This window comes from Delphinapterus leucas, chromosome 4, assembly GCF_059928025.1.
Source record: "Delphinapterus leucas isolate spDelLeu-1000000601 "Yukka" chromosome 4, BTC_Dleu_Yukka2, whole genome shotgun sequence".
In the NCBI taxonomy this organism is placed as follows: Eukaryota; Metazoa; Chordata; class Mammalia; order Artiodactyla; family Monodontidae; genus Delphinapterus; species Delphinapterus leucas.
Window position 1 is genome coordinate 73653445 of NC_143132.1, and position 11868 is coordinate 73665312.

Sequence of the window (11868 nt, forward strand, 5' to 3'; positions counted from 1 at the left end):
TTTGATGGAGATATCAAAAGGTATGTAGTGTAGGGCATTCCCTAACTGCCCTCACAAATACTTGAAGCAGCGGAAGTGGGGGTTCACAGGTCATGGAGAATCAGTGAAACTTAGATTACCACTGTCAAAGTGGCCCTATTCATCCTCAAGACTAGTGATACTGAGACTGTGGCAATTCCACTATGTTAATCCTCACAACCAATTTTAAGGCACGTAAGATTATCCCCTTTCCGATAGCTGGGGAAACTGAGGCTCAGCCAAGTGAAGTAATACGGGTCCAATGTCATACACCTGGTAAATGCAGAACTGTGAGTAAACCCAGGTGTGTTAATTTCAAAAGCACTGTCGTTTCCACTCCACACTCTACCATGCCTTCTCTCTGCTAAGAAGAATCTGGGGCTGGAAGAGAGAGAACAAAATGAGACAACAAATGAAGGCTGGGAGACACTTGTGACTTTTTTCTGCCCAGAATCCCTTCTTTTGAGGAAGGATCCTGGCCCAGTCCTTATAATTGGTGGAGAGTCAACAACGGAGGTCCACTTTTCCGATCCCCCAGCGAGCAGCTAAGGCAAACTTAAATTTAGACTCTTTCTCCTGGGAATTTGAATCTTGAGTGGGCTCCCAGGGATTGAAGAAGCAGGGCAAAATTATCCTACAACAGCTTCCTAAAGAGACTTTCTGTGAATCCCTGAGATGTTCCTGACCTTCAGTTCCATGAACTACCCAAAATCCCAACAGAGCATAGATGCCAATAGCTATTCTCCCTACTTCCTTAGAAATAAAACTTGCAGTTTACTGAGTGAATAAAAAAAAAAAAAGCTATATAGGCAAGCAAAAGCTAAAAGAATTTGGCACTACCAAACCAGCTTTACACAAATGCTAAAAGAACTTCTCTAGATAGAAAAGAAAAGGCCACAACAAGAAACAAGAAAATTACAAAATGGAAAATCCCACTGGTAAAAGCAAACATACAATAAAGGTAGGAAATCATCCACCCACAAAGCTAGTAGGGAGGTTAAAAGACAAAAGTAGTAAAATCATTTTTGTCCACAATAAGCAGTTAAGGGATACATAAAACAATTAGATGTAAAATATAATATTAAAAACAGCAATTGTTAGAAGAGGAAAGTACAAATGCAGGGTCACTAAAATGCGTTTGAAATTAAGAGATCAGCAACTTAAAACAAGCATGTATAAATACAGACTCCTATACAAAAACCTCATGGTAAGCACAAAACAAAAACCTGTAACAGCTATACACATAAAAAAGATAAAGGAATCCACACATAAAATTAAAGATATTCATCACATCACAAGAGAAGAGAACAAAAGAAGAAAGGAGAAAAAAGACCTACAAATCCAAAACAATGAACAAAATGGCAAGAGGAACATACATATTGATAATTACCTTAAATGTACATGGACTAAATGCTCCAACCAAGAGACAGAGACTGGCTTAATGGATACGAAAATAAGACCTGTATATTTGCTGGCTACAAGAGACTCACTTCGGACCTAGAGACACCTACACACTGAAAGTGAGGGGATGGAAAAAGGTATTCCATGTGAATGGAAATCACATGAAAGCTGGAGTAGCAATACTTATATCAGACAGAGTAGACTTTAAAGTAAAGATTGTCACAAGAGACAAAAAAGGACACTACATATTGATCAAGGAATCAATTCAAGAAGAAGATGTAACAATTGTAAATATATATACACCCAACACAGGAGCACCTCAATATATAAGGCAAATGTTAGAAGACATAAAAGGAGAAATTGACAGTAACAATAATTGTGGGGGACTTTAACACCCCACTTACATCAAGGGACAGATCATCCAGACAGAAAATCAGTAAGGAAACACTGACCTTAAATGACACATTAGATCAGATGAACTTAAGTGATACGTATAGAACATTCCATCTGAAAGCAGCAGAATACACAGTCTTTTCAAGTGCACATGGAATATTGTCCAAAACAGATCACATGCTGGACAACAAAGAAAGCCTGAGTCAATTTAAGAAAACGGAAATCATATCAGGCATCTTTCCTGACCATAAGGCTATGAGGCTAGAAATCAAGTACAAGAAAAAAACTGCAAAAAACACAAACACATGGAGGCTAAACAATATGCTACTGAACAACCAATGGATCAGTGAAGAAATCAAGGAGTAAATTAAAAATTACCTACAGACAAATGAAAACAAAAAGACAACAATCCAAAACCTATCGGCTGCAGCAAAAGCAGTTCTAAGAGGGAAGTTTATAGTGGTATAAGCTTACCTTGGGAAACAAGAAAAATCTCAAGTAACCAACCTAACCTTACACCTAAAGGAATTCCATAAAGAAGAACAAGCAAAACCCAAAGTTAGTAGAAAGAAAGCAATCATAAAGGTCAGAACCCCAGAACTCCTACAGGGGAGGGACCTCAGAGGAGTCATACACTTTCCTTCAGGATCACAGGCTACTTACTGGCAATTAAAAGATGTTAAACAAAGTTCATATTCTCCAGAGAACTTGTCCCTCAAAGTCCACAGGGTAAATTTCTCAGGAGTAAGAACTATCCATGAAGCTTGCTGGCTATTCCAGAATGAGACAGTAGGAGAGGAAAAGTCCTTTCCACAGGAAGGGAGAAACCCCAGAGCCTTTGAGCTAGGGGAATCTGAGTGTTCTTGGGTCTGATGCGCTCTTTGCAAAGATTAGGAGAACAAAGGCCAGAGAAATGGGGAAGCCAGGTCACACCTGCCAGGAGTGAGTGGAGGGCAGCACTGGCCTTCAAATCCAGTTTTTTTTTTATCTGAAAATTTAGGGCCCATCCTGTTACTTCACCTTTGTCCTGGTACTAGAGAATTAGATGTCTGTGTAAGGGGAACTTGTCTCTGGGCTGAAGAGAGCCCAGAACTTAAATCGTGGTTCCTTGTAACTCCCTCTGTTTCTGCTGAGGAAAATTTCTCATTTTCCATTACTTATAAGAGATGGGTTCTAACACTTCACAGAATGCAATTATCTTGTTTAATTTATAAATTCTGGACCTACTTCCAACCAAATCCTGGACCCTGTCCCAGCTGGCATTCCTGGCTGATAAGGGCTTTGCTCCAGTTCTTCTGGAAAGCCTGGGTCTCTCTCAGATGAGGCAGGTGTTCAACTGGGTTTAATGGGCCATATTGCCATGCAATTTCCCCAGAACATGTGCTACGCCTCCCCCCAGCCTGACAGACCACTCAGGGGCCTGAGGGTCAGCCTGCCCAACCTGGAATATCTTATGTAGTGTTGGTCTGGGTAAAAATGGCCTTTGGAGAAGCAATTGCTTCTAAAATCATTCTCAGTATAGTGCCCCTGATTTAGCTTGTTTGAGGAGAGAAAGAAATGACCCTGGCCTGTGGCTTTGATTGGGATGTTGTAAGGAGATGGGAGCAGTGATTCTCAGCCTGGCTCTGCAGTAGAATCACCTGATGCCCCTCCACCCACATTGGGATCTAACTGATTTGAGGGCCCAGACATGGATATTTCTAAAAGTGCCACAAATGGCTTTAATAAACAGCTAGGATTGGGGACTCCTGAGCTGGAGGGAAAGGGAGAAAAAACATTGAGGTCAGTGGATGGGATTGGTTATGTTTGCCAAGTCAAGAAACTTTCTAGGGAGGAGCATGAATTGCCCATGGTTTTGCATATCTTTGGCAAATTAAAGTCAAGTTTCAGTTGAGCAAAGATCTGGGGGCCACCTAGTCCGTGCTGGTCTGGAAGGAAACGGGGATAGAAGGGGTAATCTCTCCCAGCCACTCACCCAGCTGTCATGGAGAGCAGGACAGGAGAAGGGCCAACTCCCAACTCATGACTCCTGTGAGAGAAGATGGCGGAGGCAGCACCCAGCTCCCAATATGGTCTCCTCCCACCAAATCCTCCTATACATGACTGTAAACCAAGTGTTGAGTGACTGTCTCCACTGAACAGCCTCTCCTTTGAAAATAGTAATTGATCACATAGTGTCTGGAAGCAAAGTTCCTGGGTTAACTGAAGCTCCAGTGCTTCCCAGCTGCCTGACCCAGGGCATATTATATGACCTCTCTGTGCTTCAATTTCCTCATCTGTAAAATGAGGATAATGAGAGCACATACCCCATAGGATTGGGAGGGTTAAATGAGTCAGTGCATGCATACAAAGTGCTTAGCACTGTGCCTGGTCTCTCACATACACTCATTTAACATTAGCTCTTGTTGTTAGGCCTACAGTATCAACACTCTTCCTGGTTGGAAGGGAGGGAAGTTTCTCTGCAAAACAACTGTGTTCTACTGGTGCATAAGCAGTCTTTTAATGCCAGGGTGGCACACCTACTACCTCTCTTTCCTGTACTCCCAACCACCTGCTCTCAGATGCACTTGCGTAACTGAGCAGGACCCTATGCGGCCTTCCCAGTGCAGAGGTCCACAGCCCCCTGCCCCATGTCCTCCACCTGCCTCTTGTTCATAGGAAAACTTTAGCCTCCTAGGCCTTCCTCGAGTTCCAAAAGACAAATTTAATCAGAGAAATGAAAAAATGAAGAAACAAAGGAAAAACTCAAGCAAGAAAAAGTAATAGAGACATAGCACTGGTTTCAACACCAGGATTGGTTGGAAGTAGGAAGCTTTTGCCACTACACTGGGACAATCGGACTGTGCTGGTGCCACACCCGAAGCTATAGCGGGCTCCGCGCTTAGGTGCTCAGGTGATATGCAATTGAACTTGAGATGAATAACATATTTAGGGGAATTGTTGACATTTAGTAACTCCACAGCATATGGCTGCAGGAACTGCCCTAAATGCTGTGTGGAGGACAGGCTCTTGGTGCTCCAGCCAGGCGTCAGGGATGTGCCACTGAGGTGGGAGAGCCAACTTCAGGACACTGGTCCACAAGAGATCTCCCAGCTCCATGTAATATCAAACAGCAAAAATCTCCCAGAGATCTCCATCTCAACACCAAGACCCAGCTTCACTCAATGTCCAGCAAGATACAGTGCTGGATACCCTATGCCAAACAAGTAGCAAGACAGGAACACAGCCCCATCCATTAGCAGAGAGGCTGCCTAAAATCATAATAAGGCCACAGACACCCCAAAACACACCACTAGACGTGGACCTGCCCACAGAAAGGCAAGATCCAGCCTCATCCACCAGAACACAGGCACTAGTCCCCTCCACCAGGAAACCTACACAACCCACTGAAACAACCTAAGCCACTGGGGACAGACACCAAAAACAACAGGAACTACGAACCTGCAGCCAGCGGAAAGGAGACCCCAAACACAGTAAGATAAGCAAAATGAGAAGACAGAAAAACACACAGCAGATGAAGGAGCAAGATAAAAACCCACCAGACCTAACAAATGAAGAGGAAATAGGTAGTCTACCTGAAAAAGAATTCAGAATAATGATAGTAAAGATGATCCAAAATCTTGGAAATAGAATAGACAAAATGCAAGAAACATTTAACAAGGACCTAGAAGAACTAAAGAGGAAACAAGCAATGATAAACAACACAATAAATGAAATGAAAAATACCCTAGAAGGGATCAATAGCAGAATAACTGAGGCAGAAGAACGGATAAGTGACCTGGGAGATAATATAGTGGAAATAACTACTGCAGAGCAGAATAAAGAAAAAAGAATGAAAAGAATTGAGGACAATCTCAGAGACATCTGGGACCACATTAAATGCACCAACATTCAAATTACAGGGGTCCCAGAAGAAGAAGAGAAAAAGAAATGGACTGAGAAAATATTTGAAGATATTATAGTTGAAAACTTCCCTAATATAGGAAAGGAAATAGTTAATCAAGTCCAGGAAGCACAGAGAGTCCCATACAGGATAAATACAAGGAGAAACATGCCAAGACACATATTAATCAAACTGCCAAAAATTAAATACAAAGAAAACATATTAAAAGCAGTAAGGGAAAAACAACAAATAACACACAAGGGAATCCCCATAATGTTAACAGCTGATCTGTCAGCAGAAAATCTGCAAGCAAGAAGGGAGTGGCAGGACATATATAAAGTGATGAAGGAGAAAAACCTGCAATAAAGATGACTCTACTTAGCGAGCATCTTATTCAGATTTGATGGAGAAATTAAAAGCTTTACAGACAAGCAAAAGCTGAGAGAGTTCAGCACCACCAAACCAGCTTTACAACAAATGCTAAAGGAACTTCTCTAAGCAAGAAACACAAGAGAAGGAAAAGACCTATAATAACAAACTCAAAACAATTAAGACAATGGGAATAGGAAAATACATATTGATAATTACCTTAAGTGTAAAAGGATTAAATGCTCCCACCAAAAGACACAGACTGGATGAATGGATACAAAAACAAGACCCGTATATATGCTGTCTACAAGAGACCCACTTCAGACCTAGGGACACATACAGACTGAAAGTGAGGGGATGGAAAAAGATATTCCATGCAAATGGAAATCAGAAGAAAGCTGGAGCAGCAATTCTCATATCAGACAAAAGAGACTTTAAGATAAAGACTATTAAAAGAGATAAAGAAGGAAACTACTTAATGATCAAGGGATCGATCCAAGAAGAAGATATAACAATTGTAAATATTTATGCACCCAACATAGGAGCACCTCAATACATAAGGCAAATACTAACAAACATAAAAGGGGAAATCGACAGTAACACAATCATAGTAGGGGACTTTAACACCCCACTGTCACCAATGGACAGATCATCCAAAATGAAAATAAATAAGGAAACACAAGCTTTAAATGATACATTAAACAAGGTGGACTTAACTGATACTTATAGGACATTCCATCCAAAAACAACAGAATACACATTTTTCTCAAGTGCTCATGGAACATTCTCCAGGATAGATCATATCTTGGGTCACAAATCTAGCCTTGGTAAATTTAAGAAAATTGAAATCATATCAAGTATCTTTTCCGACCACAACACTATGAGACTAGATATCAAATACAGGAAAAGATCCGTAAAAAATACAAACACATGGAAGCTAAACAATACACTACTTAATAACGAAGTGATCACTGAAGAAATCAAAGAGGAAATCAAAATATACCTCGAAACAAATGACAATGGAGACACGACGACCCAAAACCTATGGGATGCAGCAAAAGCAGTTCTAAGAGGGAAGTTTATAGCAATACAATCCTACCTTAAGAAACAGGAAACATGTTAAATAAACAACCTAACCTTGCACCTAAAGCAATTAGAGAAAGAAGAACAAAAAAACCCCAAAGTGAGCAGAAGGAAAGAAATCATAAAGATCAGATCAGAAATAAATGAAGGAAACGATAGCAAAGATCAATAAAAGTAAAAGCTGGTTCTTTGAGAAGATAAACAAAATTGATAAACCATTAGCCAAACTCATCAAGAAAAAAAGGGAGAAGACTCAAATCAATAGAATTAGAAATGAAAAAGGAGAAGTAACAACTGACACTGCAGAAAGACAAAAGATCATGAGAGATTACTACAAGCAACTCTATGCCAATAAAATGGACAACCTAGAAGAAATGGACAAATTCTTAGAAATGCACAACCTGCTGAGACTGAACCAGGAAGAAATAGAAAATATGAACAGACCAATCACAAGCACTGAAATTGAAACTGTGATTAAAAATCTTCCAACAAACAAAAGCCCAGGACCAGATGGCTTCACAGGCAAATTCTATCAAACATTTAGAGAAGAGTTAACACCTATCCTTCTCAAACTCTTCCAAAATATAGCAGAGGGAGGAACACTCCCAAATGCATTCTACGAGGCCACCATCACCCTGATACCAAAACTAGACAAGGATGTCACAAAGAAAGAAAACTACAGGCCAATATCACTGATGAACATAGATGCAAAAATCCTCAACAAAATACTAGCAAACAGAATCCAACAGCACATTAAAAGGATCATACACCATGATCAAGTGGGGTTTATTCCAGGAATGCAAGAATTCTTCAATATACACACATCAATCAACGTGATACACCATATTAACAAACTGAAGGAGAAAAACCATATGATCATCTCAATAGATGCAGAGAAAGCTTTTGACAAAATTCGACACCCATTTATGGTAAAAACCCTGCTGAAAGTAGGCATAGAGGAAACCTTCCTTAACATAATAAAGGCCATATATGACAAACCCACAGCCAACATCGTGCTTAATGGTGAAAAATTGAAAGCATTTCCACTAAGATCAGGAACAAGACAAGGTTGCTGACTCTCACCACTCTTATTCAACATAGTTTTGGAAGTTTTAGCCACGGCAATCAGAGAAGAAAAAGAAATAAAAGGAATCCAAATTGGAAAAGAAGAAGTAAAGCTGTTACTGTTTGCAGATGACATGATACTATACATAGAGAATCCTAAAGATGCTACCAGAAAACTACTAGAGCTAATCAATGAATTTGGTAAAGTAGCAGGATACAAAATTAATGCACAGAAATCTCTGGCATTCTTATACACTAATGATTAAATATCTGAAAATGAAATTAAGAAAACACTCCCATTTACCGCTGCAAGAAAAATAATAAAATATCTAGGAATAAACCTACCTAAGGAGACAAAAGACATGTATGCAGAAAATTATGATACTGCTGAAAGAAATTAAGGATGATACAAATAGATGGAGAGATATACCATGTTCTTGCATTGGAAGAATCAACATTGTGAAAATGACTCCACTACCCAAAGCAATCTACAGATTCAATGCAATCCCTATCAAACTACCACTGGCATTTTTCACAGAACTAGAACAAAAAATTTCACAATTTGTATGGAAACATAAAAGACCCCGAATAGCCAAAGCAATCTTCAGAACGAAAAATGGGGCTGGAAGAATCAGGCTCCCTGACTTCAGACTATACTACAAAGCTACAGGAATCAAGACAGTATGGTACTGACACACAAACATAGAAATATAGATCAATGGAACAGGATAGAAAGCCCAGAGATAAACCCACGCACATATGGTCACATTATCTTTGATAAAGGAGGCAAGAATATACAGTGGAGAAAAGACAGCCTCTTCAATAAGTGGTGCTGGGAAAACTGGACAGGTACATGTAAAAGTATGAAATTAGAACACTCCCTAACACCATACACAAAACTAAACTCAAAATGGATTAAAGACCTAAATGTAAGGCCAGACATTATCAAACTCTTAGAGGAAAACATAGGTAGAACAGTCTATGACATAAATCACAGCAAGATTCCTTTTGACCCACCTCTTAGAGAAATGGAAATAAAAACAAAAATAAACAAATGGGACCTAATGAAACTTAAAAGCTTTTGCACAGCAAAGGAAACCATAAACAAGATGAAAAGACAACCTTCAGAATGGGAGAAAATATTTGCAAATGAATCAATGGACAAAGGATTAATCGCCAAGATTTACAAGCAGCTCATGCAGCTCAATAACAAAAAAACAAACAGCTCAATCCAAAAATGGGCAGAAGACCTAAATAGACATTTCTCCAAAAAATATATACAGATTGCCAACAAACACATGAAAGAATGCTCAGCATCATTAATCATTAGAGAAATAGAAATCAAAACTACAATGAGATATCATCTCACACCAGTCAGAATGGCCATCATCAAAAAATCTAGAAACAATAAATGCTGGAGAGGGTGTGGAGATAAGGGAACCAACCCTCTCGCACTGTTGGTGGGAATGTAACTTGATACAGCCACTATGGATAACAGTATAGAGGTTCCTTAAAAAACTACCAATAGAACTACCATACGACCCAGCAATCCCACTCCTGCGCATATACCCTGAGAAAACCATAATTCAAAAAGAGTCACTGTCCTGGTGGTGCAGTGGTTGAGAGTCCACCTGCTGATGCAGGGGACACGGGTTCGTGCCCCGGTCTGGGTAGACCCGACGTGCCACGTTCTTCCAGTCCAAGAACATGGTATATCTCTCCATCTGTTTGTGTCATCTTTGATTTCTTTCAACAGTGTCTTATAGTTTTCTGAGTACAGGTCTTTTACCTCCTTAGGTAGGTTTATTCCTGGGTATTTTATTCTTTTTGTTGCAATGGGATTGTTTCCTTAATTTCTCTTTCTGATCTTTCATTGTTAGTGTATAGGAATGCAAGAGATTTCTGTGCATTAATTTTATATCCTGCAACTTTACCAAATTCATCCATTAGCTCTGGTAGTTTTCTGGTGGCATCTTTAGGATTATCTATGTATAGTATCATGTCACCTGCAAACAGTGACAGTTTTACTACTTCTTTTCTGATTTGGATTCCTTTTATTTCTTTTTCTTCTCTGATTGCGATGGCTAGGACTTCCAAAACTATGTTGGATAATAGTGGCAAGAGTGGACATCTTTGTCTTGTTCCTGATCTTAGAGGAAATGCTTTCAAATTTTTCACCATTGAGAATGGTGTTTGCTGTGGGTTTGTCGTATATGACTCTTATTATGTTGAGGTTGGTTCCCTCTATGTCCACTTTCCAGAAAGTTTTTATCATAAATCGGTGTTGAATTTTGTCAAAAGCTTGTTCTGCATCTACTGAGATGATCATATGGTTTTTATTCTTCAATTTGTTAATATGGTGTATCACATTGATTGATTTGCGTATATTGAAGAATCCTTGCATCCCTGGGATAAATCCCACTTGATCATGGTGTATAATCTTTTTAATGTGTTGCTGGATTCTGTTTGATAGTGTTTTGTTGAGGATTTTTGTATCGATATTCATCAATGGTATTGGTCTGTAATTTTTTTTGTAGTATCTTGTCTGGTTTTCGTGTAATGGTGATGGTGGCTTCGTAGAACGAGTTTGGGAGTGTTCCTTCCTCTGCAGTTTTTTGGAAAAGTTTGAGAAGGATGGGTGTTAGTTCTTCTCTAAGTGTTTGATAGAATTCACCTGTGAAACCATCTGTTCCTGGCCTTCTGTTTGTTAGAAGATTTTTTAATCACAGTTTCAATTTAATCACTTGGGATTGGTCTGTTCCTATTTTCTATTTCTTCCTGGTTCAATCTTGGAAGGCTATATCTTTCTATATTTTGTCCGTTTCTTCCAGGTTGTCCATTTGATTGGCATAGAGTTGCTTGTTGTAGTCTTTTAGGATGCTTTGTATTTCTGCGGTGTCTGTTGTAACTTCTCCTTTTTCATTTCTAATTTTATTGATTTGAGTCCTCGCCTTCTTTTTCTTGATGAGTCTGGGTAAACGTTTATCAATTTTAACTTCTCAAAGAACCAGCTTTTAGTTTTATTGATCTTTGCTATTTTCTTTGTTTCCATTTCATTTATCTCTGCTCTGATCTTTATGATTTCTTTCCTTCTACTAACTTTGGGTTTTGTTTGTTCTTCTTTCTCAGGTCCTTTAGGTGTAATGTTAGATTGTTTATTTTGAGATTTTTCTTGTTTCTTGAGGTAGGATTGTATTGCTATAAACTTCCCTCTTAGAACTGCTTTTGCTACATCCCAAAAGTTTTGGATCGTCTTGTTTTTGTTGTCATTTGTCTCTAGGTATTTTTTGATTTCCTCTTTGATTTCTTCAGTGATCTGTTGGTTATTTAGTAATATAAGGTTTAGCCTCCGTGTATTTGTGTTTTTTATGTTTTTTTCCTGTAATTTATTTCTAATCTCATAGCATCATGGTCAGAAATGATGCTTGAAATGATTTTAATTTTCTTAAATTTACTGAGACTTGATTTGTGACCCAAGATGTGATCTACCCTGGAGAATATTCTTTGTGCTCTTGAGAAGAAAGTGTAATCTGCTGTTTTTGGATGGTATGTTGTATAAATATCAATTAAATCTATCTGGTCTATTGTGTCCTTTAAAGCTTGTGTTTCCTTATTAATTTTCTGTCTGCTTGATCTTTCCATTGGTTTAAGTGAGG